This window comes from Heptranchias perlo, chromosome 20, assembly GCF_035084215.1.
Source record: "Heptranchias perlo isolate sHepPer1 chromosome 20, sHepPer1.hap1, whole genome shotgun sequence".
Lineage (NCBI taxonomy): Eukaryota > Metazoa > Chordata > Chondrichthyes > Hexanchiformes > Hexanchidae > Heptranchias > Heptranchias perlo.
Genome location: NC_090344.1, coordinates 12,359,506 through 12,383,457, shown reverse-complemented (window position 1 = coordinate 12,383,457; position 23,952 = coordinate 12,359,506). Strand labels below are relative to the sequence as shown.

Sequence of the window (23,952 nt, the reverse complement as noted above, 5' to 3'; positions counted from 1 at the left end):
CATATATAAAACCCCACAGTTCGTTTATAAACACCGCACTCATACACGCACCCACAGTTCATATATATTGACATAGCAATCAGATATACACACCTGCAGTTCATATATAAATATCGCACTCATATATAAACACCCAGACTTCACATATAAACATCGTTCTCATATATAAACTCCCACAGTTTATAAATCAGCAGCGCACTCATACATCCACACCCAGTTTATAGGAGGAAGTTCGGTACCGACCGCCGATACAGCTCTCAGAGTGGGAGAGGCGGAAGTAGCAGCGAGCGAACAAACTCTGGATCTCATCCTTAAGACAGACCGGTAGATCCACCTGTGAAATTACATCGCATTTGTGTATCAGTGAGGGTAATGGGTTCTTAGTGGCGATCGATCGGGCCAAGGGGATCTCAGAGAGGGGAAGGGACAGTCAGATGGCATCAGAGAGTGTAAGGGGGCTCAGAGAGAGGAAGGGACAGTCAGATGGCATCAGAGCGTGTATTAAGATCTGAGAGAGGGGAAGGACTGCCGAGTATGGGAGAGTGTAAGGGGGCTCAGGACGTATCTGTGTAAGGGGCACTCAGTGGGCATCAGAGCAGGGAAATGGCGCTGACAAGTTTCAAAGAGGATCATGGACTCACTGACGGTATCGGAGAAGGTAAGAGACAGAGCGTATCAAAGAAGATAAGGAGATCAGGGTGAACCAAAGAGGGTAAGGTGGGCTCAGGAGGTATCAGAGAGGCGAATGGATCCAGAGTTGGCATCTTCTTAATATTACATTTTCTAACCTTCAACATTTTTAATAACGGCAAAAAATGAAGCGGACTGAACCGATAACCTGTCCGTGTCCCATGTGGAGGGAACGAGAAGGTAGAATCAGGAGGGAGTTGAGAATTGGCAAGGCTCACGGTTTCCTTTCAGACAGCTCAGGGTTGTGTCTGGTGATATGACTGGAGAAAAGGGGTTGCACTTTGAAACTTTTATCACTCAGTGTGAAAAATACAACACAAATCACCCAAAGTGGGGCTCGAACCCACGACCTTAAGATTAAGAGTCTCATGCTCTACAGACTGAGCTAGCCGGGCCGATGATCAAAATTCTTCCCATCCTATTATTGCAGAGAGACAGCTGTTGGCTTTGCAGCAGGAGTTCAGTTCGTTCCACAATCTCAGGTTATCTCCTTCTGAACACCCGTTTTTTTTTCTGGAGTTAGTCTGATGCCGTCACACTCTTCACTTCAGTGAGATGAAAGCGGAGAGCGATTTCAGGGTCGAATGCAATGACGAACAAAACTCATTCAATGAAAGTGCAGGTCATTGAGGGGCCTTTCAAGTCCTGATTGATTGAACTGAACTTCATCCCAAAGCGTTTGAGATTCACGTGGAGTGATTTGGGGACATCTTTTCCCTCTTTGCAAAAGTTTCAACTGCAGGTCAAGATCAAAAGTCGAGGGCAGAATGAGACGCCTTCCTGAAATTTGAGAACTCGGGAAGCAGACTTTAGAGCAAGGTTCTGTTAATTGTGAAAAAGCAGATAAAACATTAATTCCGGAACGATCCAGAATCCTATCAGCTCTAAAATTAACGGTTACCCATGATTTATACACGCAGCCTTCTGGTGGCACAATAAGTAATGTAGCTTAAAAACCGGAAGTTGAAAAGTGGGAATTGATAGATGAAGTGAGTGGGCAAAACTGCGGCAAATAGAGTTCAATGTGGGGGAGAGCGAGGTCATGCACTGTAAATCTGAGAAAGATAAATCAGAGTATTTTCTAAAGTGGTGAGAATCTCGGAACTGTGGACGAGCAGAGAGATTTAGAGGGCCATGTACAGAAACCGCTACCAGCCAGCGTACAGGTAAAAAAATAATTAAATAACCGAATGTGCCGTTCGTCGGGCCGGTTAGCTCATTTGCATAGAGTATACCGTAATGTCATGATCACGGATTCGATTCTTGTAATTTACTTTATTTATTTCGGGTTTTTGTAACTTTTAAAATCGAAGCTTTACAAAAAAAACCACAGACAAATTCACGGGGACAGTTTTTTTGAATAACATCCATTGCAACTTTGCCCTCGGGTCGGAGAAACAAGTCTTTTTTTGTCTTTCTCCGGTTTGCAGATAAACGTTTAACTCGCGGCCTGTTCCCATAAATGATCATCAGCAGCAACAGACAGACAGAGCGGGTCTGACCGCCCCGAGATGTGGAAAAGGGATCAGTTTAGAACAAATGCATCAAATCAAATATCACCCGGCACGAGAGAGACAAAACCAAGAGAAAAAGGCAGAAGGTAACAGAAATAAAAACTACATAGAGACGATAGAAATATTTCCCATCCTTGATGCCTTTCTATTCCATCCCCAATCCTTCAGTGTCGGGTATCAAATTTTACTAAAAATAAATGCGAGAATCGAAGCAAGGAAGGAGATACTAAACAACCATAAACTGCCGAAACACGGGATTGAACTAAGGACCTTAACACTCTCCCAACTGAGCTATTTCGGATCCACATCCATCGTTTATTTCGTGTTATTGTCGTGGAAGTAAATATAGCCCCAGGAGGAATTGCCCCTCCTGTTCATTCCACAGTTCATATATAAACATTGCACTCATATATACACACCCACAGAGCATATATAAGCATCGCTGTCATACATAAACTCCCAAAGTTTATCAATCAGCAGCGCACTCATAGATCCACACCCAGTTTATAGGAGGAAGATCAGTACCGACTGCCAATAGAGCTCTCAGAGTGGGAGAGGCGGAAGCAACAGCGACCGAACAAATCTGGATCTCATTCTTAACACAGACCGGTAGATCCACCTGTGAAGTTACACTGCACTTTGAAAGCAGGGACGGTAATGTGTTCTGACAAGGCATCGGGGGGTCTAATCGCTTCTTAGTGGCGATCCATTGGGGCAAGGGCATCTCAGAGAGGGGAGCGGGCATTCAGAGGGTATCAGAGAGTATATTGAGATCTCGCAGAGGGGAAGGACTGCCAGAGGGTATCAGAGAGTGTAAGGACGCTCAGGGCGTGTCAGTGGGTGAGGGGCACTCAGCGGGGACCAGAGAGTGTAAAGGGCGCTGACATGGTTCAAAGAGGATCATGGGCTCTCTGAGGATATCACAGAAGATGAGCAGCTCATGGAGAATCAAAGAGGGTAATGTGGGCTCAGGATGTATCAGAGAGGCGAATGGATCCAGAGTTGGCATCTTCTAAATATTACACTTCCTAACCATCAACATTTTTAATAACAGCAAAAATGAAAACTATTGAAACGGTATCTGTCGTGTCCCATGTGGAGGGAATGAGAAGATAGTACCGGGAGGGGCTGGATATTTGGCAACGCTCACGGTTTCCTTTCACACAGCTCAGTGTTTTGTCTGTTTATATAACTGGATTTCGTGAACTGGAGATAAGAGGTTGCACTTTGAACCTTTCATCACCCACTGTGAAAAATAGAACACAAAACGCCCAAGCTGTGGTTTAAACCCACGACCCTGAGATGAGGAATTTCGTGCTTTACCGACTGATCGAGCCGGGCCAGCGACAGGGCTCCTTCTCATCCTATTATTGCAGAGAGGCAGGTGGTGACGTTGGTGTTGGGGTTCAGTTTGTACGACAATCACAAGGTGGCTGAATCTGAACACACACTTCTCATTCTCGAGTCAATCTGATGCCTTTTACCAGACGTCCAGCCCCGCGCTGAGCAGGAGAGGAACATCGGGACAGGAGAAGACCATTCAGCCCCTCGAACCTGCTGTCTCATTCAATTTGATCATGAGATGATCAGTAATTCATGTCTGTTTCCCCGCCTTGGACTCATATCCCTTGGTAATCGAAACGGAAAAAGATCTATCAATATCAGATTTGAAAATTAGATTTGAGCCACAATCCACATCCTTTGGGATGAGAGATTTCCAGCTTTCGGCTGTATTTTGTTTGCTAAAGTGATTCCTGATTTCTTGCATGAAGAGTCCAGCTCCAATTTCATTTTGGATTCGGCAAACAGAGAGAGAGAAAAAGGCCGCCTTAACCGGAGATTGATCCTTTAACGATCTCTCACAAAGCAACTGAAAACTGTCGGAATGTGAATACCATTTCACTTCTCCAAAATAAAGGGAGTGACATTCATTGTGGAAACAGTCTGATGTCGCTCACTGCAGAAATATCCATGTCAGTGTGATTCAGTCTGAAGGAGCTCGCCTGCAACCTTCGAACCTTCTCTGTCAAGAAGTATTCCGACTTCGTTCAAGCCAATCTCGTTTTTTTGGATATTTTTCAGATGCCTGTTATCCAACCGCAGAATAAATGGTGGAAAATCAGACGCACTAAGCTGGCAATGTTTACGGTACATTTTCTGGCAGATAAGACACACATTCGAACCCAAGAAATGCGAGACAATGAATGTTAAGGTAAAAGGTTGCTCTAGCGTCCCCGGCTGAGTTCGAAGCACCAACTTTTTAGTTGACTGCCAGAACGCGCTAACCAATTGCGCCACAGAGACAGAGTTTGCTATTGCGCAAGGACGAATTCACAGAGCTGAAGCTTCAGGTTGCCGCACTCAATGTAACAGCTTTCTTCCAATCAGTTTACTTTTCCAAAATAAAATGTGTGCAGCTTGCACGAGTCAAAATCTGTGCTGTATTATTTCTGAAAATTAAACTCACCTTGCCATTAAACACCTGAATGTTGAAAGACTCAGTCCCCTCGTAGTAGAGAGGATTGATTTCTGAGCTGTGATTCGCCATTCTCTGTTCCAGTAATATTCAGGTTTGCTGAAAATGAGATGAGATTAATTGAGCAGGACAAACCAGCAGGTCTGTGACACTACACGGTGTCTAAAATGTTGTCTCTTGCACTGACAGTGAAGCGGGAGAAAATTTTCACTCTTAAACCAGTAATTATTATGTTACGAAAAAATGTGGCCGAGAAATACTCGATTTCAGCGCGGTGACACGGGCCAGAGTAAAGTTCAGTTAATTCGATTGCCGAATGGCGAGAGGGTCGATTTGGAACTCCTGTGCGGCTGCGCTGCACTTTGTCCAGATCTGTTTGGAGCGATATTCCCTTCAATTCATCACTTACAGGGACAGTTTGATTCTAAGTTTCTTTTCCCCGGTGCTTGGTGTGATTCCAGAAATAAACGCGACCCGTGCTCAACCCAAACTCGTCACTAACACGTTGACCGATACCAGGCGGCCACACTCTCCACTTCCGTGAGATGAAAACCGACAGCGATTTCTCGTCGATTCCAATGGCGAAAAAAAGTCATTCAATGAAAGTGCAGGTCATTGAGGTGCCTTTAAATTCCTGATTGTTTACACAGAACTTCTTCCCAAAGCGTTTGAGATACACGTGGGGCGATTTGGGGACTTCTTCTCCCTCTTTGCAAAAGTTTCATCCGCAGCACAAGACACAAAGTCGAGGGCAAAATGAAACGATTTGCTCAAATTTGAGAACCAGAGAACCAGAATTTAGAGCAAGGTTCTGTTTATTGAGAAAAAGCCGATGAAACATTCATTCCGGAACGATACAGAATCCTATCAGCTCTAAAGGCAACGGTTACCCCGTGTTTTGAACACGCAGCCTTCTGGTGACCCAGGAAGAAATGCAGATGGTAGCAGGAAATTGAAAAGTGGGAATTGATAGATTAAGTTTGTGGACAAAACTGTGGCAAATAGAGTTCAATGTGGGGGAGACCGAGGTCATACACTTTAAATCTAAGAAAGATAAATCAGAGTATTTTCTAAATGGTGAGAAACTCGGTGCTGTGGAGGAGCAGAGCGATTTAGGGATCCAAGTACAGAAATCGCTGCAGGTACAAAAATTAATGAAACAGCCTAATGTGCCGTTGGTACGGCCGGTTAACCCGTTTGCGAAGAGTATACTGTAACATAATGATCACGGACTCGATTCTTGTAATTTACTTTATTTATTACCGTTTTTGTAACTTTTGAAATCGAAGCTTTAAAAAGAAAATCCACAGAAAAATTAACGGGGACCGTTTTTGAATTACATCCGTTGTAACTTTGCCCCTGGGCAGGATAAACACGTCCTTCTTTTTATTTGTCTTTCTCCAATTTGCAGATAAACGTTTGACTCGCGGCCTGTTCCCATTAATGATTATCAGCAGCAACAGACAGACAGAGCGGGTCTGACCGCCCCAAAATGGAGAAAATGGATCAGTTTCGGACAAATCAAATAGTTAACTGGCACCGAGAGAGACAAAACCAAGAGAAAAAGGCAGAAGGTAACAGAGAAATAACAGCCAATTACAAACGATATAAATATTTCCCATTCTTGATGTCTCTCTATTCAATCCACAATCATACCGTGGCGGGAATTAAATTTCACTGCAAATAAATCCGAGAATCGAAGCAAGAAAGAAGAAAGGAAACAACCAAAAACTGCTGAAACTCGGGATTGAACCAAGGACCTTCAGATCTTCAGTCTAACGCTCTCCCAACTGACCTATTTCGGATCTACACCCAACGATTACTTTGTGTTATTGTGGTGGAATAAAATATAACCACAGGAGGAATTGCCCCTCCTGTTCATTCCACAATTCATATATAAACATCGTACTCATAGAGATACACAAACAGTTCATATATAAACATCGTTGTCATACGTAAACTACCAAAGTTTATAAATCAACAGCGCACTCATACATCCACACCCAGTTTATGGGAGGAAGATCGGTACCGACCGCCGAGAGAGCTCTCAGAGGCGGAAGCAGCAGCGACCGATCAAACTCTTGATCTCATCCTTAACACAGACCGGTAGATCCACCTGTGAAGTTACACCGCACTTTGATAGCAGGGACGGTAATGGGTTCTGAGAAGGCCTCAGGGCGTCTAATCGCTTCTTAGTGGCGATCCATTGTGGCAAGGGCATCTCAGAGAGGGGAAGGTACTATCAGAGGGCATCAGAGAGTGTTAGGGGGCTCAGAGAGAGGAAGGGACAGTCAGATGGCATCAGAGAGTTTATTAAGATCTGAGAGAGGGGAAGGACTGCCGAGTATGGGAGAGTGTGAGGCGGCTCAGGGCGCATCTGAGTCAGGGGCAATCAATAGGTATCAGAGCAGGTGAATGGCGCTGACAAGGTTCAAAGTGGATCATGGACTCTCTGAGGGTATCGGAGAAGGTAAGAGACAGAGCGTATCAGCGATGATAAGGAGCACAGGGAGAATCAAATAGGGTAAGGGCGGATCAGGAGGTATCAGAGAGGCGAATTGTTCCAGCGTTGGCATCTCCTAAATATTACATTTTCTGACCTTCAACATTTTTAATAACAACAAAAAGTGAATCCAATTGAACCGATAATCTGTCCGTGTCCCATGTGGAGGGAACGAGAAGGTAGAATCGGGAGGGAGTGGATATTTGGCAACGCTCACGGTTTCCTTTCACACAGCTCAGGGTTGTGCTTCTTTCGAATCTGGAGACAAGAGGTTGCACTTTAAAAATTTTATCACCGAGTGTGAAAAGTAGAACACAAATCGCCCAACGTGGGGCTCGAACCCACGACCGTGACATTAAGAATCTCATGCTTTCCCGACTGAGCGAGCCGGGCCGACTGATGAAATTCTTCCCATCTTATTATTGCAGAGAGACAGCTGTTGGCTTTGCTGCAGGAGTTCAGTTCGTTCCACAATCTCAGGGTATCAACTTCTGAACACCCGTTTTTTCATTCTGGAGTTAGTCTGATGTATTTCACCATTCGTCCAGCTCCGCGCTGAGCAGTATCGGAACATCGGGACAAGAGAACGCCATTCAGCCCCTCGAACCTGCTGCCCCATTCAATTAGATCATGATTTGATCTGCAATTCATCTCTGTTTCTCCGTCTTGGACTCATATTCCTTGGTACCCGAATCGAAAAACGATCTATCAATATCAGACTTCAAATTATGAATTGAACCACAATTCACATCCTTTGGGATGAGAGAGTTCCAGCTTTCGGCCGTATTTTGTTTGCTAAAGTGATTCCTGATTTCTTGCATGATTAGTCCAGCTCCAATTTCATTTTGGATTCGGCCAACAGAGAGAGAGAAAAAGGCCGTCTTAACCGGAGATTGATCCTTTAACGATATCTCACAAATCAACTGAAACCAGTCGGAATGTGAATACGATTTCACTTTTCCAAAATAAAGGGAGTGACATTCATTGTGGAAACAGTCTAATGTCGCTCACTGCAGAAATATCCATGTCAGTGTGAAGGAGCTCGCCTGCAACCTTCGAACCTTCTCTGTCAAGAAGTATTCCGACTTCGTTCAAGCCAACCTCGTTTTTTTGGATATTTTTCATATGCCTGTTATCCAACCGCAGAATAAATGGTGGAAAATCAGACGCACTCAGCTGGCAATGCTTGCGGTACATTTTCTGGCAGACAAGACACACATTCGAACCCAAGAATTTGCGAGACAATGAATGTTAAGGTAAAAGGTTGCCTTCGTCTCCTCTAACGACCAACTTTTCAGTTCGCAGCGAAACGCGCTAACCAATTGCGCCACAGAAACAGAACTTGCAAATGTTCAAGGACTAATTCATCGAGCTGACGCTTCAGGTTGCCGCACTCAATGTAACAGCTTTCTTCCAATCAGTTTACTTTTCCAAAATAAAATGTGTGCAGCTTGCACGAGTCAAAATCTGTGCTGTATTATTTCTGAAAATTAAACTCACCTTGCCATTAAACACCTGTATGTTGAAAGACTCAGTCCGCTCGTGGAAGAGAGGATTGATTTTTGAGCTGTGATTCGCCATTCTCTGTTCCAGTAATATTCAGGTTTGCGGAAAATGAGATGAGATGAAATGAGCAGGACAAACCAGCAGGTCTGTGACACTACACGGTGTCTACAAAGTTGTCTCTTGCACTTACAGTGAAGTGGACGACAATTTTCACTCTTAAACCAGTAATTATTATGTTAAGAAAAAATGTGGCCGTGAAAGACTCGATTTCAGTGCGGTGACACGGGCCAGAGTAAAGTTCAGTTCATGCGATTGCCGAGTGGCGAGAGGGTGGATTTGTAACTCCTGTGCGGCTGCGCTGCACATTGTCCAGATCTGTTTGGAGCGATATTCCCTTCAATTCATCACTTACAGGGACAGTTTGATTCTAAGTTTCTTTTCCCCGGTGCTTGGTGAGATTTCAGAAATAAACGCGACCCGTGCTTAACCCAAACTCGTCACTAACACGTTGACCGATACAAGGCGGCCACACTCTCCACTTCAGTGAGATGAAAGCCGACAGCGATTTCTCGTCGATTCCAATGGCGAAAAAAAGTCATTCAATGAAAGTGCAGGTCATTGAGGTGCCTTTAAATTCCTGATTGTTTACACAGAACTTCTTCCCAAAGCGTTTGAGATACACGTGGGGCGATTTGGGGACTTCTTCTCCCTCTTTGCAAAAGTTTCATCCGCAGCACAAGATCAAAAGACCAGGGCAAAATGAAACGATTTGCTCAAATTTGAGATCCAGAGAACCAGAATATAGAGCAAGGTTCTGTTTGTTGAGAAAAAGCAGATGAAACATTCATTCCGGAACGATACAGAACCCTATCAGCTCTAAAGGCAACGGTTACCCCGTGTTTTGAACACGCAGCCTTCTGGTGACGCAGGAAGTCACGCAGATGGTAGCAGGAAATTGAAAAGTGGGAATTGATAGATTAAGTTTGTGGACAAAACTGTGGCAAATAGTGTTCAATGTGCGGGAGACCGAGGTCATACACTTTAAATCGAAGAAAGATAAATCAGAGTATTTTATAAATGGTGAGAAACTCGGTGCTGTGGAGGAGCAGAGAGATTTAGGGGTCCAAGTACAGAAATCGCTGCAGGTACAAAAATTAATTAAACAGCCTAATGTGCCGTTGGTACGACCGGTTCACTCGTTTGCAAAGAGTATACTGTAACATAATGATCACGGACTCGATTCTTGTAATTTACTTTATTTATTTCGCGTTTTTGTAACTTTTGAAATCGAAGCTTTAAAAAGAAAATCAACAGAAAAAAAATCACGGGGACCGTTTTTGAATTACATCCGTTGTAACTTTGCCCCTGGGCAGGATAAACACGTCTTTCTTTTGATTTGTCTTTCTCCAATTTGCAGATAAACGTTTAACTCGCGGCCTGTTCCCATTAATGATCATCAGCAGCAACAGACAGACAGAGCGGGTCTGACCGCCCCGAGATGTGGAAAATGGAACAGTTTCGGACAAATCAAATAGTCACCTGGCACCGAGAGAGACAAAACCAAGAGAAAAAGGCAGAAGGTAACAGTGAAATAACAGCCAAATACAAACGATATAAATAATTCCCATCCTTGATGTCTCTCTATTCAATCCCCAATCCTTCAGTGGCGGGAATTAAATTTCACTGCAAATAAATCCGAGAATCGAAGCAAGGAAGAAGAAAGTAAACAAACAAAAACTGCCGAAACTCGGGATTGAACCAAGGACCTTCAGATCTTCAGTCTAACGCTCTCCCAACTGAGCTATTTCGGCTCTGTACCCAACAATTACTTTGTGTTATTGTCGTGGAAGAAAATATAACCCCAGGAGGAATTGCCCCTCCTGTTCATTCCACAATTCATATATAAACATCGTACTCGTAGAGATACACCCACAGTTCATATATAAACATCGTTGTCATACGTAAACTACCAAAGTTTATAAATCAACAGCGCACTCATACATCCACACCCAGTTTGTGGGAGGAAGATCGGTACCGACCGCCGATCGAGCTCTCAGAGGCGGAAGCAGCAGCGACCGATCAAACTCTTGATCTCATCCTTAACACAGACCGGTAGATCCACCTGTGAAGTTACACCGCACTTTGATAGCAGGGACGGTAATTGCTTCTGAGAAGGCCTCAGGGCGTCTAATCGCTTCTTAGTGGCGATCCATTGTGGCAAGGGCATCTCAGAGAGGGGAAGGTACTATCAGAGGGCATCAGAGAGTGTAAGGGGGCTCAAAGAGGAGAGCGGGCAGTCAGATGGCATCAGGGAGTGTTTTAAGATCTGAGAGAGGGGAAGGACTGCCGAGTATGGGAGAGTGTAAGGCGGCTCAGGGCGCATCTGTGTAAGGGGCAATCAATAGGTATCAGAGCAGGTGAATGGCGCTGACAAGGTTCAAAGTGGATCATGGACTCTCTGAGGTTATCGGAGAAGGTAAGAGACAGAGCGTATCAGCGATGATAAGGAGCGCAGGGAGAATCAAATAGGGTAAGGGGAGATCAGGAGGTCTCAGAGAGGCGAATTGTTCCAGAGTTGGCATCTCCTAAATATTACATTTTCAGACCTTCAACATTTTTAATAACAGCAAAAAATGAATCCGATTGAACCGATAACATGTCCGTGTCCCATGTGGAGGGAACGAGGAGGTCGAATCGGGAGGGAGTGGATATTTGGCAACGCTCACGGTTTCCTTTCACGCAGCTCAGGGTTGTGTCTGGTTCGAATCTGGAGACAAGAGGTTGCACTTTGAAAATTTTATCACACAGTGTGAAAAGTAGAACACAAATCGCCCAACGTGGGGCTCGAACCAACGACCCTGAGATTAAGAGTCTCATGCTCTCCCGACTGCGCTTGCCGTGCCGACTGCCGAAATTCTTCCCATCCTATTATTGCAGAGAGACAGCTGTTGGCTTTGCTGCAGGAGTTCAGTTCGTTCCACAATCTCAGGGTATCTGCTTCTGAACACCCGTTTTTTCATTCTGGAGCTCGTCTGATGTCTTTGACCATTCGTCCAGCCCCGCGCTGAGCAGTATCGGAACATCGGGACAAGAGAAGGCCATTCGGCCCCTCGAACCTGCTGCCCCATTCAATTAGATCATGAGTTGATCTGCAATTCATCTCTGTTTCTCCGCCTTGGACTCATATTCCTTGGTACCCGAATCGAAAAACGATGTCTCAATATCAGATTTCAAATTATGAATTGAGCCACAATCATCATCCTTTGGGATGAGAGAGTTCCAGCTTTCGGCCGTATTTTGTTTGCAAAAGTGATTCCTGATTTCTTGCCTGATTAGTCCAGCTCCAATTTCATTTTGGATTCGGCCAACAAAGAGAGAGAAAAAGGCCGTCTTAACCGGAGATTGTCCTTTTACTATCTCTCACAAATCAACTGAAACCAGTCGGAATGTGAATACCATTTCACTTTTCCAAAATAAAGGGAGTGACATTCATTGTGGAAACAGTCTGATGTCGCTCACTACAGAAATATCCATGTCAGTGTGATTCAGTCTGAAGGAGCTCGCCTGCAACCTTCGAACCTTCTCTGTCAAGAAGTATTCCGACTTCGTTCAAGCCAATCTCGGTTTTTTTGGATTTTTTCAGATGCCTTTTATCCAACCGCAGAATAAATGGTGGAAAATCAGACGCACTCAGCTGGCAATGTTTGCGGTACATTTTCTGGCAGACAAGACACACATTCGAACCCAAGAAATGCGAGACAATGAATGTTAAGGTAAAAGGTTGCTTTAGCGTCCTCTCGTGGGTTCGAACCACTAACTTTTCAGTTGGCAGCCGAACGCGCGAACCAATTGCGCCACAGAAACAGAACTTGCAAATGTTCAAGGACGAATTCATCGAGCTGACGCTTCAGGTTGCCGCGCTCAATGTAACAGCTTTCTTCCAATCAGTTTACTTTTCCAAAATAAAATGTGTGCAGCTTGCACGAGTCAAAATCTGTGCTGTATTATTTCTGAAAATTAAGCTCACCTTGCCATTAAACACCTGTATGTTGAAAGACTCAGTCCGCTCGTGGAAGAGAGGATTGATTTTTGAGCTGTGATTCGCCATTCTCTGTTCCAGTAATATTCAGGTTTGCTGAAAATGAGGTGAGATGAAATGAGCAGGACAAACCAGCAGATCTGTGACACTACACGGTGTCTACAAAGTTGTCTCTTGCCCTTACAGTTCAGCAGCCGACAATCTTCACTCTTGAACCAGTAATTATTATGTTAACAAAAAATGTGGCCGAGAAAGACTCGATTTCAGCGCGGTGACACGGGCCAGAGTAAAGTTCAGTTAATGCGATTGCCGAGTGGTGAGAGGTTGGATTTGTAACTCCTGTGCGGCTGCGCTGCGCATTGTCCAGATCTGCTTGGAGCGATATTCCCTTCAATTCATCACTTGCAGGGACAGTTTGATTCTAAATTTCTTTTCCCCGGTGCTTGGTGAGATTTCAGAAATAAACGCGACCCGTGCTTAACCCAAACTCGTCACTAACACGTTGACCGATACAAGGCGGCCACACTCTGCACTTCAGTGAGATGAAAGCCGACAGCGATCTCACGTCGATTCCAATGGCGAAAAAAAGTCATTCAATGAAAGTGCAGGTCATTGAGGTGCCTTTAAATTCCTGATTGTTTCCACAGAACTTCTTCCCAAAGCGTTTGAGATACACGTGGGGCGATTTGAGGGCTTCTTCTCCCTCTTTGCAAAAGTTTCATCCGCAGCACAAGATCAAAGGTCGAGTGCAAAATGAAACGATTTGCTGAAATTTGAGAACCAGAGAACCAGAACACGCAGCCTTCTGGTGACGCAGGAAGTAATGCAGATGGTAGCAGGAAATTGAATAGTGGGAATTGATAGATTAAGTGTGTGGACAAAACTGTGGGAAATAGAGTTCATTGTGGGGGAGACGGAGGTCAAACACTTTAAATCTAAGAAAGATAAATCAGAGTATTTTATAAATGGTGAGAAACTCGGTGCTGTGGAGGAGCAAAGAGGTTTCGGGGTCCAAGTACAGAATTCGCTGCAGGTACAAAAATTAATTAAACAGCCGAATGTGCCGTTATTAGGGCCGGTTAACTCATTTGCATCGAGTTTCCGGTGATGTCGTGATCATGGATTCGATTCTTGTAATTTACCTTAATTTATTTCATGTTTTTGCAACTTTTAAAATCGAAGCTTTGTAAAAATATCCACAGACAAATTCACGGGCCAGTTTTTTGAATCACATCCATTGTAACTTTACCTCTTGGCCGGAGAAACAAGTCTTTCTTTTTATTTGTTTTTCTGCGGTTTGCAGTTGAACGTTCAACTCGCGGCCTGTTCCCATTAATGATCATCAGCAGCAACAGACAGACAGAGCGAGTCTGACCGCCCCGAGATGTGGAAAAGTGATCAGTTTCGGACAAATGCATCAAATCAAATAGTCACCTGGCACCGAGAGAGAAAAAAGCAAGAGAAAAAGGCAGAAGGTAACAGAGAATTAAAAATCAACTGCAGACGATATAAATATGTCCCATCCTTGATGCCTTTCTATTCCATCCCTAATCCTTCAGTGGCGGGTATCAAATTTCACTGTAAATAAATGCGAGAATCGAAGAAGAAACTCAATAACCAAAAACTGCCGAAACTCGGGATTGAAATAAGGACCTTGAGATCCATCAGTCTAACGCTCTCCCAACTGAGCTATTTCGGCCCCATGTATACGTTTTACTTTATGTCATTGTCTTAAAAAAAATAACCCCAGGAGGAATTGCCCCTCCTGTTGATTCCGCAATTGAAATAAACACATCGCATTCAGATATACATAACCACAGTTCATATATAAACATCGCACTCATATATACACACCCACAGTTCATATATAAACATCGCACTCATATATACACACCCACAGTTCAAATATAAACATCACACTCATGTATACACACCCACAGTTCATATATAAACATCGCACTCATATATACACACCCACAGTTCAAATATAAACATCACACTCATATATACACACCCACAGTTCAAATATAAACATCACACTCATGTATAGACACCCACAGTTCAAATACAAACATCGCACTCATATATACACACCCACAGTTCATATATAAACATCGCACTCATATATACACACCCACAGTTCAAATACAAACATCGCACTCATATATACACACCCACAGTTCAAATACAAACATCGCACTCATATATACACACCCACAGTTCAAATATAAACATCACACTCATGTATATACACCCACAGTTCAAATGTAAACATCGCACTCATGTATAGACACCCACAGTTCAAATATAAACATCGCACTCATGTATAGACACCCACAGTTCAAATGTAAACATCGCACTCATATATACACACCCACAGTTCAAATATAAACATCGCACTCATGTATAGACACCCACAGTTCAAATGTAAACATCGCACTCATATATACACACCCACAGTTCAAATATAAACATCGCACTCATGTATAGACACCCACAGTTCAAATGTAAACATCGCACTCATTTACAGACACCCGCAGTTCATATATAAACATCGCACTCATAGATACACTCCCACTGTTCATATATAAACACCGCAATCATAATAAACAAGAAACTCATATATACCCATCCACAGTTTATATGTGAACATCACACTCATATCTACACTCCCACACTTTATAAAACAACAGCGCACTCCTACTGCACACCCACTTAATATCTACCCAATGTCCTATTTATAGTTCTCACTAAAGTCTGAACACTGAAAGTTTAACTGTTTTCCAGATACTGTCCGCCCTGCTTTGTATTTTCAACGTTAAATTTGCTGAAGTCCGGCAAAGGGGGCGCGATATCGGTCCTGCCGGTGAATGCTGTTTCGACGAATCTGTCGGTGTCCAGGAGATCGGGGATTGGAAAGTTCTTGTGTCACACGAAGTATCTAAAAGGCCGATATACACATGAAGGTCATCAGCGCGGTGTCTACACCTCGTGCTGCAATGTTAGCGAGCCTGACATCAACTTAAAAGGCGGCTTGTTGCAAACACGGTTTCTTTTTGTACATAACTGAACCTAAAACATCCAAAATGCAATGTTTTCTTCGCTGCATCACAATAAACAATATCTTATTATAAAGTTTCGCTCATTGGTTCCTCAGTGTCAGAGGGAGAATTGTCTAAAACCCTTCATTTATTTCATTGTTCATTCAGAATCAGCCGACGGATTGACACAGAGAGATAAACACAGCGAGAGATACAGAGTATCGGTGATCACAGCGATAGATACAGAGTATCCCTAAACAGCGTGAGATACAGAGTAACGGTGAACACAGCGAGAGATACAGAGTATCGGTAAACACAGCGAGAGATACAGAGTATCGGTAAACACAGCGAGAGATACAGAGTATCCCTAAACAGAGCGAGAGATGCAGAGTATCGGTAAACACAGCGAGAGATACAGAGTATCGGTAAACACAGCGAGAGATACAGAGTATCGGTAAACACAGCGAGAGATACAGAGAGATAAACACAACGAGAGATACAGAGTATCGGTAAACAAAGCGGGAGATACAGAGTATCGGTAAAAAAAACGAGAGATACAGAATATCGGGAAACACAACGAGAGATACAGAGTATCGTTAAACACAGCGAGAGATTCAGATTATCGGTAAACACAGCAAGAGATACAGAATATCGGGAAACACAACGAGAGATACAGAGTATCGTTAAACACAGCGAGAGATACAGAGTATCGGTAAACACAGCGAGAAATACAGAGTATCGGTAAACACAGCGAGAGATACAGAGTATCCCTAAACAGAGCGAGAGATACAGAGTATCGGTAAACACAGCGAAATATACAAGAGAAATGGAAAAATACAAACTGTCTCAAACGCTAACAGACAATGACAGGTAGATGCTCGGTGTCAGTCAGAGGAGCTGGGACGTTTGCAGCTTAATTTGTCTCCTTGGCGAAGCTGGGGAAATTGCCTCTTTCGTAACAAGTGGTCATCGGTTCGATTCACAGTGGAGCCGTTTTATTCTCCCTGATATTTACCTCATTTGTGGATTAAACGACAAAATAACACAGGGCGGAATTTGTATTAATTCCGGAGCCAACAAGGAAAGGACTGCAGAACTGCAATGCGGAAGTGCTTGTTCTTTGTACAGACGGACCTCTCATTGAAGTAGCAAGCACTTTGAGCTTGACAAATTATTGAATTGTTGGAGCATAGAAGGAGGTCATTCGGCCCGTCGAGTCTGTACCGGCTCTTTGTAAGAGTATTCCAGTGAGTCCCATTCCCATGCTCTTTCCCCGTAGCCCTGCAATATTTTCCCTTACACTATTTATCCAATTCCCTTTTGAAAGCCACGATTGAATTTGTTTGCAACACCCTTTCAGGCAGTGCATTCCAGATCAGAACTTCTCGCTGCTTATTCTTTTTTCCTCATGTCGCCTTTGGTTCTTTTGCCAATCACCTTAAATCTGTGTCCGCTGGTTCTTGAGCCTTCCGCCAATGGGAACACTTTCTCCATAGTTACTTTATCGAAAGCCGTCATGATTTTGAACACTTCCATCAAATCTCCTCTCAACCTTCTCTGTTCGAAGGAGAACAACCCCAGCTTCTCCAGTCTATTCGTGGAAATGAAGTCCCTCATCCCTGGAACCATTTCTGCACCTTCTTTTCTGCAGCTCTTCTGCACCGTCTCTAATTCCTTCAAATCCTTCCTAAACTGTGGTGCCCAGATGCTCCAGTTGTGGCCGAACCAGTGTTTTATAAAGGTTTAACATAACTTCCTTGTTTTTGTGCGCTACGCCTCTATTTATAAAGCCCAGGATCCAGTCTCCTTTTTAACTTCATTCTCAATCTGTCCTGCCACCTTCAAAGATTTGTGCCCAGATCCCACCAGGTCTCTGTTCCTGCACCCCCTTCAGTATTGTAACATTTCGTTTATTTTGCCTCTCCTCGTTCTTCCTTTCAAAATATATCAGTTCGCACTTCTCTGCATTAAATTTCATTTGCCACGTGTCCACCCATTCCACCAGCCTGTCTATGTCCTCTTGAAGTCTATTACTATCCTCATCACTGTTTACTACACTTCTAACTTTTGAGTTATCTGCAATTTTTGAAATTGTGCCCTGTGCACCCAAGTCCAAGTCATCATTATATATCAAGAAATCAGCGGTCCTCGTACCGACCACTGGAGAACACCACTGTATATCTTCAAGAAACAACCGTTCAACACTACACTCTGTTTCCTGTCATTTAGCCAATTCGCATCCATGCTGCCACTGCCCCTACTTATTCCAATAGCTTCAATTTTGCTGACAAGCGTATTATATTACCTCAAGACTGGACTATTCCAATGGTCTCCTGGCTGACCTCCCATCTTCCCCCCTTACATCCAATACTCCGCTGACCGTAACCTAACCCCGTTCTCCTATCTCCCCTGTGATCACTGACCTACATTGATTCCCAGTACGGGAAAGCCTCGATTTTAAAATTCTCATCCTTGTTTTCCAATCCCTCCATGGCTTCGCCCCTCCCGATCTCTGTCACCTCCTACAGCCCTACAGTTCTCATCCTCGTTTTCAAATCCCTCCACAGCTTCACCCCTCCCGATCTCTCTAACTTCCACCAGCCGTACATTTCTCCTCCTTGTTTTCAAATCCCTCCATGGCCTCGCCACTCCCTATCTCTGAAACCTCCTACAGCCCACCAATTCCAGTCCTTGTTTTCAAATCCCTCCATGGCCTCCCCCTTCCTATCTCTGTAACTTCCACCAGCCGTACATTTCTCCTTCTTGTTTTCAAATGTTTCCATGGCCTCGCCCCTCCCTATCTCTATCACCTCCTCCAGCCCTACAACCCTCCGAGATCTCTGTGCTCCTCCAATTCTTGCTTCTTGTGCATCCCCGATTTTAATCGCTCCACCATTGACGGCCGTGCTTTCAGCTGCCTCGGCCCTAAGCTCTGGAATTCCTGCCCTGAATCTCTCCGCCTCTCTACCTCTCTCTCCTCATTTAAGATGCTCCTTAAAACCTCCATCTTTGACCAAGATTTTATTCACCTATCTTAAAACCTCCTTACGTGGCTTGGTGTGAAATTTTGTTTGATTACGCTCCTGTGAGTTGGGGAGTCTATAACGAGGGGGCACAGATTTAAGGTGAGAGGGGAGAGATACAAAAGGGTCCAGAGGGGCAATTTTTTCACTCAAAGGGTGGTGAGTGTCTGGAACGAGCTGCCAGAGGCAGTAGTAGAGGCGGGTACAATTTTGTCTTTTAAAAAGCATTTGGACAGTTACATGGGTAAGATGGGTCTAGAGGGATATGGGCCAAGTGCAGGCAATTGGGACTAGCTTAGTGGTATAAACTGGGCGACATGGACATGTTGGGCCGAAGGGCCTGTTTCCATGTTGTAACTTCTTTGATTCTATGATTCTATGATTCTATGATAAATGCAAGTTGTTCTTCTTGTTGTGTGGCATTTTATCAACCGCATTGCCGTCATCAACCCTCTCCGTTACCTCATTCAAGTTAGTCAAACATGATTTGCCTTTAACAAATCCATGCTGGCTTTCCTTTATTAATCCACACTTGCCCAAGTGACTATTCATTTTGGCCCAGATCATCGTTTCTAAACGCATCACACCTCCGAGTTTAAATTGACTGGTCTTTAGTTGCCGGGTTTATCCTTACACCCTATTTGAACAAGGATGTTCCATTGGTAATTATCCAGTCCTCTGGCATCACCCCCGCTTCCACGGCGGATTGGAAGATTATGACCAGCACCTCTGAAATTTCCACCCTTACTTCCCTCAGAAACCTTGAAAGCATCCCATCTGGACCGGGTGACTTATCAACTTTAAGCATAGCCAGCCTTTCAAATGCCTCCTCTGTATCAATTTTCACCCCATCCAGTATCTCAACAACCTCCCTTTTTACTGTGACTTTGGCAGCATCTTCTTCCTTGGTAGAGACAGACGCAAAGTACTCATTTAGTGCCTCAGTCATGCCATCTGCCTCCATGCGTCGATCTCTTTTTTGGTCACTAATCGGCTCCAACCTTCCTCTTATTCCCATTTCGCTAATTATATGCCTACAGAAGACTTTTGGATTACCTCTTCTGTTAACCGCCAATCTATGTTCATATTCTCTCTTTACCCCTCTTATTTACTTTTTCACGGTACTTCTTATATTCAGCCTGGTTCTCACTTGTATTGTCAAACTGACATCTGTCATTAACCCCCTTCTTCTGCTTCATTTAACCCCCTATCTCTTTCCTCATCCAGCGGGCTCTGGCTTTAGTTGCCCTGCCTTCCCCCTACTGGGAATCTACTTAGAGTGCACCCGAAACATCTTCTCTTAAAATGCCACCCATTGTTCGATTACATTTTAGCCTGCCAATCTTTGATTCCAATTTACACGGGCCAGGAACGTTCTCAACCCACTTGAATTGGCCCTCCTCCTATCAAGTATTTTACTCAAAATAGCTCCTTCTCCTTTTGCATAACTAATCTAAACCTTATGATACTATGATCACCGTTCCCTAAATATTCCCCAAGTGACACTTGCTCCACTTGACCCACCTCATTCCCCAGAACCAGATCCTTCCTCGTTAATATTAACACTTGTGACGTATTTGAATATTCGTTGCATTTAATGTAAGATGTTTGACCTGCGAATACTGTTCTACAGGGCTTATTTTACAAACTTCTTCACCTGCAACCGGCAACCAATCTCCATTAAAGGTTGCGAAGCGAAGCTGGTTTGAGAGCAGTTTTCGGCGTTCAGCTTTTCTCCACAATGTGTAGAAACGCATTTAGAGCACATCTTAAAATCAATGAGAATGTCACGCACAAAACAGTTGGGATGGAACCGTCACTTATAATAATTACAAAGTGTAATAGATTACAAAGAGAAAAAGCGAATCCAATCTCTCAGTCTCTCTCTCTGTCACTTTCTCGGTGAGTGAACGTAAACCAGCAGAAGAAGCTAAAACAAAGAACTGAGCAGTTTTGTTTGTTTCCTTTTCCTTCGGGCGAGTACAGTTGAAGAGAATGGTTTCTGTTTCCTGCTGGACATATAACTGGAATGAGCAGTGTATCGGGTTCCCATGGTTACCCAGTGAAACATCCACGTTTATATCTCACATTTGCACTGAAACCTTACTTCCTCACTAATTATTGGAAACTTTTGGTAAGGTTCAATCACACTTCAGAAGTCCAGAAGCACAAAGAAAGGTGGACATTTCATGGTGACGTAACCTACAGGCGAGAGAGGTTTGCAGGTTTACCTGGAGCTGTAAATGTATAAACTCCTTCCAATGTGCAAACTCCCCTCACCAACAGTAATTCAATTCTAACTGATCTGAGACTTTGGTCATTATTGGTGATTATACTTTGTGGAGTTAAAGCAGCAGTAAATCCGTTGTGTGTTATATACATAGCAGTTCAGTCAATATAAAACATTGTCATCCGACCGACCATGAGCAATGCCACAGGGGGTATGTTAGGTTAGGGACAGTTCTGCCTCCAGCAGTTGGCCTCTCGGTCACACATGCGGCATCACCTCTCGGTCTCACACTTCAAAGTCACGCCTAAATATAAACACATTTCTTCTTCAGACTTTTACATGGAGATCAACAATTCACAAGTCAAGATGGAAAGGGCAAACAAATCAAATATTTAAGAACGTTAACAGATAGAAAATTCACCATAAATGACTGAGAAAAAATGAAGCAAACGGATCAAGATGAACAATTAGCAAAAGGTAACAATTAAAGAAAGGAGAAGGGGAACCGATCAAATCGTTTTTGAAAAATACTTTCGGTTTACATTTTAGTTTCTCCGTTAAGTTGGGGACGTACATCGAGAAATATTTTTCGTAACATCATAAAGACAATTAGAATAAACATTTCACAAAGTCGGCCTTAATCTTACTTATACGATAGCGTGTTATGTGTTTGTAAAATCTGCAATTGTTTTACCATTCTTCAAGTTTAGAGAGATGCTCTGAATATGTGTTCTACATTGAAACGTAAGTGGATTAATAAAATAAAATGAGGAAATCTGTTTAAAAATATGAAGAGCTGATTTTCCATGTTGAATATATATTTATATACACAACTGTCATTTGTGAAATGATGGAATGTATTTATTTCTATATCTGTACGGGTAAGGAAATCCCCATTGGATAATCTCCAGGAATCAGTCAAGTACTTAAATTAGTTTGTTAAACCCAAAGCACCCTTTGGGATTTGCTGATTGAACATTTGCATGGAAATCACGACCATCACAAAGCATTGGAACAAATATACCCGCTGAGGCTTCGGGGCTGTTACTGATTTATTTCTATCACTGAGTAACCTATTTTAAAGAGGGTGAAGGTACAAATCTAATGATAAGAGTCTGGGTTAGAGATGGAACAAATGAAAGTATCAAATTTAATTACACTGATTCCACAAACACTGTACACCACATCCTTTAAACATTGTGAACTGTTTCGACATAAAACTGGTGAGGGTGTAAAAAGAAAGTAACAGAAAAAAAGCTCATTAATGTCTCAAATTTAATTTTGATATTGTTGCACAAACACTGAACAGACCATCCCTAAAACACTGTCCCGATCTAAAATTATTCGGCAGGAACCTGAGCCACACTGAAAATGCTGTGATTTCAACCTGGTTCAAAACACGCAGCCTTCTGATTTGGAGTCATTCGCGACTGTTCTTGGACCAGGCCCACAACAAGCGACTGGAGCCGGATCCATTGGAGGGCGATCGGTGCAGACTGCCGCCGCGGCTCTCGGAATGTGAGAGGCGGAAGCAGGAGCAGCATGACCGCCTCAACCACAGCACAGGATCCCCGCTCTCCCGCCCATTGCATAACTGACTCTGTGGCGCAATGGATAGCGTGTTGGACTTCTACCTAATAATTTGGAAGAGATATTCAAAGGTTGTGGGTTCGAGTCCCACCAGAGTTGAATTTTAGTTTCGGGAGCTGGGAAGTGAAATTTTGCAGCAAAACCGCAACAGGATCATTAATGTCCGTCAAGGATGGGAAACTGCCCCCTACACTTCATCTCGTGGCTCCAGTCACACCCGAATTTATTATTCTAAATCCACTCTGAGCTGGATTGGGGAAACACTCTCAAGGAGGAGACTCATCCTCTGCTCAGACCGAAAGTCAATCTGCTGGACTTCCGGCTCTATCAGACTGCATGTTCCTTCAGACAGGTTTCTAACTGGACACATGCATCCTGCTGCCGTGCGAGCATTGGTTCTTGAGGGGTAGAATTCTTGTTTGCTGCAATTCTATTCCTGTAGAACTACTCCTGCAGTGCAGGATGGAAAGTATCCTGGCTGAGCGGTCCAAGGTGCTGGTTTGAAGCTCCAGTTAAATCCCACGATTTATAGATGGATCAAAATCATAGTTTGCGTCTCCAAAACCGCAACCTCCCTCCTGTAAACAACTTACTTGACTTCGTCCTCACCAATCTACCTGTCGCAAATGCATCTGTCCATGACAGTATTGGTAGGAGTGACCACTGCACAGTCCTTGTGGAGATCAAGTCCCGCCTTCGAACTGAGGAGACCATCCAACGTGTTGTGTGGCACGACCACCGTGCGAAATGGGATAGATTCAGAACAGATCTGGCAGCTCAAAACTGGGCATCAGCAGCAGCAGATTTGTATTCCAGCACAATCTGTAACCTCATGGCCCGGCATATTCCTCACTCTATCATTACCAACAAGCCAGGAGATCAACCCTGGTTCAATGAGGAGTGTAGAAGAGCATGCCAAGAGCAGCACCAGGCGTACCTAAAAATGAGGTGCCAACCTGTTAAGCTACAACTCAGGACTACATACGTGCTAAACAGCGGAAGCAACATGCTCGACAGAGCTAAGCGATTCCACAACCAGCGGATCAGATCAAAGCTCTGCAGTCCTGCCACATCCAGTCGTGAATGGTGGTGGACAATTAAACAACTAACGGGAGGAGGAGGCTCTGCCAACATCCCCATCCTCAATGATGGCGGAGTCCAGCACGTGAGTTCAAAAGACAAGGCTGAAGCGTTAGCAACCATCTTCAGCCAGAAGTGCCGAGTGGATGATCCATCTCAGCCTCCTCCCGATATCCCCACCATCACAGAAGCCAGTCTTCAGCCAATTCGATTGACTCCACGTGATATCAAAAAACGGCTGAGTGCACTGGATACAGCAA

At 43.8% G+C, this 23,952-nt stretch overlaps 6 non-coding genes across 6 annotated transcripts; 1 reads left to right on the top strand and 5 right to left on the bottom strand.

The window, feature by feature from the left end:
- Nucleotides 1-1,012: 1,012 nt before the first annotated feature.
- On the bottom strand, nt 1,013-1,085 carry trnak-cuu (transfer RNA lysine (anticodon CUU)). The gene has a single exon. It is a non-coding gene; the product is annotated as a tRNA-Lys (tRNA).
- A 5,327-nt stretch (nt 1,086-6,412) lies between these two features.
- On the bottom strand, nt 6,413-6,485 carry trnaf-gaa (transfer RNA phenylalanine (anticodon GAA)). The gene has a single exon. It is a non-coding gene; the product is annotated as a tRNA-Phe (tRNA).
- Nucleotides 6,486-7,503: 1,018 nt separating this feature from the next.
- On the bottom strand, nt 7,504-7,576 carry trnak-cuu (transfer RNA lysine (anticodon CUU)). The gene has a single exon. It is a non-coding gene; the product is annotated as a tRNA-Lys (tRNA).
- Nucleotides 7,577-10,427: 2,851 nt separating this feature from the next.
- trnaf-gaa (transfer RNA phenylalanine (anticodon GAA)) lies at nt 10,428-10,500 on the bottom strand. Its single transcript has one exon. It is a non-coding gene; the product is annotated as a tRNA-Phe (tRNA).
- Nucleotides 10,501-14,353: 3,853 nt separating this feature from the next.
- Nucleotides 14,354-14,427, bottom strand: trnai-gau (transfer RNA isoleucine (anticodon GAU)). Its single transcript has one exon. It is a non-coding gene; the product is annotated as a tRNA-Ile (tRNA).
- An 8,191-nt stretch (nt 14,428-22,618) lies between these two features.
- Nucleotides 22,619-22,711, top strand: trnar-ucu (transfer RNA arginine (anticodon UCU)). The gene is made up of 2 exons: nt 22,619-22,655; nt 22,676-22,711. It is a non-coding gene; the product is annotated as a tRNA-Arg (tRNA).
- The last annotated feature ends 1,241 nt before the right edge of the window (nt 22,712-23,952 follow it).